Raw genomic sequence first — 5,688 nt, forward strand, 5'->3', positions numbered from 1 at the left:
AAAGGTTTTGGTAGTTGTCTGCTGGCTGTGTGGATTTGCCACCCAGCCGCTGTTTCTGTGCAGAACTGTAAATAAGTCAAATACCTCGACTCTGTGTGTGGACTGGCCTCTTGCACATCAGATGAAAGAACCTGTTTTGGGCCAGTAATTTCACAGGCTCACGAAAGGCTGTAGATGCACCTTTTGTTAAGGAAGTCATGCAGAGACTTCCCTAAATTTGCTAACATGCAACCAGAGATATGCTTAGAGCCCTCTCAACAACACAAAGCAGCAGGCTGTGATCTGCAACAACCTGGGACACCCAGGATTGTGCACATCAGCACTGTGCAGTCTGCCCTGGCTTCAGCCAGACTTCAGTCAAACTGTTTCATGTCTGTCTGTTGTTTTGTAGTTCTTTTTTTACCCCCCTCTAGTAAAAAGAGAAAAAGTAGGGACACATAAGCTAGATACTATATCATTGATATAATAGCCAGTGTACATGCATAGTTTTTTATCTACTCTAGAAACCCCACTTGAATTCCAGCTTGCTTGCATTTTTTGAATTTGGGGTAAAGCATATTTGATGGAAAAGTAAAATTTCATTTGTGAATCAGAACAGAGGTTAAAATGTAAAGCACATTTTAAAAACCTGTCAGTTGAGCCCTGGTACGTGTTCTGGAGGTGGATGGCTCAACATCACTCTCTTGTGGGCAGAGACCTCAAGGTTTCTGGCTGGACTGAGCATGCAGATGTGCAGACAGCTCCAATAAAAACAAACACCTTTTCAGTCTAACTCTGTCTGCCCCACAGTCAGTCATACCCCCAGATCTTTCCTGCTAAGAGAACACAATGAAAAATAGGTATATTAATAAATATAATGCAAAATTCTCTGAGCTTTTGCTCTTCTTCCTTTGTTTAAAGTGTCTGTTTAGCAGCTGCCACAGTGAGGCACAGATAAACTATTTCACCTCCCTGTGCTAATCTGTCTTCTTTCTTTCATTTTTTTTTTTTTTTTTTTTTGGTTTTTTGGTTTTGTTTTGGGGTTTTTTTTTACTGCTTGCTCTATATTCTCCTTTTAACTCTCCTCTTCATGTAGTTTTTTTCCTTCCAAGAGCCATACTTCTCCTCACTGCATATTAGATTTACTGGAGACCAGCAGGTAATTTTCACCAGTGAGCACTCATTGTGCCAAAAATTACTCTTAAAGAGAACCCCACATGTCCAGTTTCCCTACCATGGTGCTAGATAATGCGTGACTTCATCATAATAGTGTAGGCTGCAATTAAAGAGCCAAAGTCTAAAATGAAACTGGGCTTTTCAGGTGATGCACATCAGTAATTGCACAGCACAGCAACCGAAGTGGGACCCACTGATGATGCAGCTGCAATGATCCATCAGTGCTTCTCAAGCACACGTTGATGCAGGCTACGTGTTCACTGCTTTCTAAGGGCCTTGCACGGATCAGGAAATTTGGGAAATTTCTGGTCTTAACTAATTAAATCAGGCTTCAGTCCAAAGCACACAGAAATGAGAAAATGTCTCTCCACTGACGTGGTTGCTGAGATGTGTCCCACATTTTCAGATCCAGAACACAGGCTACAAGCACAGCACTGAAATACAAATGGAAACCAAAGCAAAGATCAAGCCAGGATATCAGGAACTCTGGGATTATACTAATATTAAATAAATTCATGTCCTTCTATTGTTGAGTCAGAACTGATGCAGCCATATACTTCACTGAAAGGTCACCTAGCTGTAAAACACGCTCATGCTCAAGTCCTTCCTCCCAAGTAAAAGAGAGCTGGGGACAGGATACAATTATCCTGTTTCCAAGTGAAATCCTCTAATGAGTCACAACAATAATTTCTAGGTTGAAGCTTTCCAGCAGAGCAACTCCTTGGCTTCCACACTTTACCAGGATGGTACAGCACCTCTTACTGGTGTGAGAACTACTAATCCATCAATGAAAGGGTTTCCAAAAAGCATCCTTCCTGACACAGTGGGACTGGCTAAGGACTGTAGTACTGGCACTGATGGTTCCTAGACAAGCTCAGGCCTCCTGATGACACTCAGAAAACAACCAGAGTTCTTTTCTCAGCCAAAGCCCTTTGTAATCAAGCACAAAACCAGAAAATTTGATTTAATGAAACATTTTGCAAATATTTAACAGCTTTGATAAACCAGATATAATCTTTCAGCATCCTCAAAAAGAAAACATTTCCTCCATATCACCCTGTAAGTCCCAAGGAAGCTGTTTAAACACAGAAATAGGCAAAGCCTACAAATCACATACAGTTTTCCAGTAATAACCTTCAAGCTCCCACAAATTTCAGCTTCAAGTTTCTACACAGTTCTTCAGAGTCTGATGCTTTTTGAATTAACAATTTCAAGGCAATATTAATAGCCATTATTTGAAAATCTTATGAGAAAAAGAGTTGATACTTAGCTAGCATGACATTAACATTGGTGTATTTGTCCTAATTTCTGGGAGCCACATGGATAACTTCTATTAGCTGAGAGTCCATCAATATCTGGAATATTTAAAAATCACTGGAAAACCACTTATCTTTGATCCCCCAATAAAGATAATCGGATAGTACAACACAGCACACAACAAAGTTTTGAATAGATAAAACAAATCATCTTTTCTGCATGCACAACAAAAGAAAAAACAAACGTGAAGTTCTGAAATATCCCCACTCCTTTCAGACACTGACTGGCTGACAGACCAGCAGAATTTCAACTCCAATAGGCATGAATTAGTTTCCAGGCAAAGAAGCAGAGATAAAAGAGGAAGGGATTTAAAGAATTTCTCATGGGGTTTTGTCAAAGGTTTTTTTCTGCTTGGTCTACAGAGAGAGAGCTCAGCTGTAATTTCAGCCTCTTTGTTTTTTTTTTTTTTTTTCCTTCTTTTAATTAACTATAAACTTCACAGTTGCCCACATAAAACATGGCCAGTTTTTGTACATTTCTCACTGTATCTTGTCTAATGGCTTCCCCAGTGTCTGTTACCTTTTTGGATGAACAGAGCAGAAGCCAGTTAAACTGTAATTTTACAAAACCACATGATAAAACTTTATCCAAAGTGATTGAATTTTCAGCATTTGCATTACAGTTCTTACCAATCACATGCTTTATTTCACTTCACTTCAACCTCTCTTCCAATCATGTCAATAATATGGAAAGCGATCTTCTTAGCAAGCCATGATATTGGCAGAATGGGAAATTTGAGGCCAGACCTGCTGACTTTACTCCACACAGCACTAGAAGGGCTTCTTTTCTTCCACTGGTGCATCTGCTTTGTTATTTCTGATCTGACAATCTCCCGGAAAGTATTCCAGTTCAGGTGGTGCATTTTACGGAATAACAGAATGACAAATCAAGAAGAAAGATTGAACTCTATTAATAATCTTTGCCAAACGAGAAGCCTCTGCTGCAGGCAGGCACCACCGGTAGAGGTTTTCACACTTGTCACCAGCTTGCTCTGTACCGTTGCTATGGCAGACAGGCAGCACAGCCATGGCAACAGCTTCAAAACAGCGAAATCCTAAGAGTTATGCAAGATTCCCCAACCAATACCGGTTTTTTCATTTTTAATTTGAGGATCCTTCCTTTTTACAGGCTCACACGCATCATGTACAGCATTCTGAAACAACACTGAGAAGTTCAACAGGGACTGGCTTTACTGTCCCCCAGACCCACAGTGTGACTGTCCCTGATGATCCCTTAGTTCAGCTCTTCTGGGGCCAGCTGATGTGGCAGAAAGTGTCACACCCGCTGCCCTAGGCTCCCCTCCCCACTAAAGACTAAATGTGTCCTTCCCACACAATGGCCGAGTTCCACTGGCCCAGAGCCTGTGAACACTGAATGGTCTCTCTGATTCAATTAATTCAGCAGAATTATACCAGCCCATTAACCCCCCCTCCCCACCCCGCCTCATCCCATGGAAGCCTAGGATTCCTTGTTTCACCAAGACCCAGAGAGTATCATCTTCCTTCCTTGGAGCTTACAGCACAGCACACTTGCTGAGAGGGGCCCTTTCACACACCAAAACACTTCTCAGGAAAAGCAGCAACATTTTGCAAGGCTCAAGGATTTCCAGTTCACCAGTGGCTAGGCAAGAAGGAGCACCTCTTCTACTGCTATGGTACTGTTTCTTCTTTATTTTTAGTTAAAGCCTTAGAATGCCTTATATCTAACCCTCTGCAATTTTGTCCCCACTTTTCCCACTGAAATAGCTGAAGCTTTGTACAGTATCATCTGTTTTAAGGATAACTCTTCAGACTGTCTAGAACAGAAGTAGATGTTCTTTGCAGGAGAAAACACTGTATAGTTATTGTGTTGAGGAAGACCTTTATCTTACTGCTGGAACAATTGTTTTTCCAGTGACCCTGCAAAGCAATAAAGCATTATGTGGTGGCCACCAAGAGTCAGGCAAAATTTATACCTCTTTCAGAAGCATACAGTCTTCCACCTGAAAGCCATGGTGTGACCTGATTTCCCAACACTTGTCACAATCTCAAGAAAAAAAACATTTAGGAACAATAGACAAGGCAAAAAAAATAGATTTCCTCCTTCTTTTCCCATTTTGGAGAGGAGAGAGAGAAACTGTGGCTGGTCCTGGAGGAACCTTTCAAAAATGTGTTGGTAGATCTAGTGAAAACATGTAGCAAATGTAGTCCATGAAAGAAATGCAGATTCTGGGAGATGCCAAACCCACCAACTGACAGAGTGATAATTCCAGCTACTAAGTTAATTCTCATTTTGACCCTTCTCAAATTAAATCAAAGTAGCTCATTTTGATGTGATCTGGTCTTAAACTATATAGAGCTCTGGAAAAAAACCACCAAAACCAAACAAAACTCTAAAATCCCAGACCTCAACAAGTAATAAAATCAAAGAGTAGAAGGGAATTGTAAGACATTAAACATTAAGTTAATGTCAACGGTTTATCTACAAATTGTTCTAACATGTCTGAAAAATTGTTGGTTTGGGTTTATTTGTTGGTTTTTTTTTGTATTCAGCCATCAAGGACTTATGCCTAATGGCTTTTGCAGCTGTAAAACTGGTAGTATCAGATGGATCAATGCTCATTAGCAGCCATTTACTGGTACAGAATGAGTAGAAGATTTAATGCTCTGGTATTTATTTTCTAATTACAATTGCTTCTTTTACTCAGACCAGAGTAAAAAACTCTGCCTAAAACTCTGCCTTTTAATTTTATATATGTACACACGTGAACAGCTTATACATGTATGTAAGAGGTATGCACACACGCTGTCACGAGGGCTTTTGAAACAGACCTAAACATAGGCATGTGCTGTACCAGTTGCAATTTAAGAGTATCACATGTACATTTTTGTCATAGAAAGAACAGACAATGCACAGAGAATTTTCCCTCTCCCCACTGATGCTTATCGCCTTGTACACAGATACTTGTACACAAAACTCCATCCACTCAGACAGTTAATGCTGTGATCAACACCCAGATACTAAGACTGTAACAGCATTTATCAGTGAGGATGTGGGCAACAGCATTTCTTGCTAACAAGCCTGACGTAGGACCAAGCTGAGGATTTTTACAATAATAGGACATTCAATTGTATTGCAGTCCAAAAAAGTTTTAGTGTGGTGATTTAAAAAAAAAAAAACACATCGCATGCTTTCTGAATTATACTTTGGGGATATGAGAATGAAAGATCAATTTTG

The 5,688-nt window shown here is 40.2% G+C and overlaps 1 protein-coding gene across 1 annotated transcript in view; it reads left to right on the top strand.

Annotated features, from left to right (window-relative positions):
* The first annotated feature begins 3,944 nt into the window (after positions 1–3,944).
* Positions 3,945–5,688, top strand: part of SPARCL1 (SPARC like 1) — a 17,083-nt gene continuing 15,339 nt past the window's right edge. The window contains exon 1 of the mRNA XM_027884417.1: positions 3,945–4,126. The gene's annotated coding sequence lies outside the window, so the exon portion shown is untranslated. The remainder of the gene's footprint in view (positions 4,127–5,688) is intronic.

The sequence above is a fragment of the Empidonax traillii genome, unplaced genomic scaffold, assembly GCF_003031625.1.
Source record: "Empidonax traillii isolate 1590-97213 ecotype Southwest subspecies unplaced genomic scaffold, ASM303162v1 scaffold144:size1428860, whole genome shotgun sequence".
Lineage (NCBI taxonomy): Eukaryota > Metazoa > Chordata > Aves > Passeriformes > Tyrannidae > Empidonax > Empidonax traillii.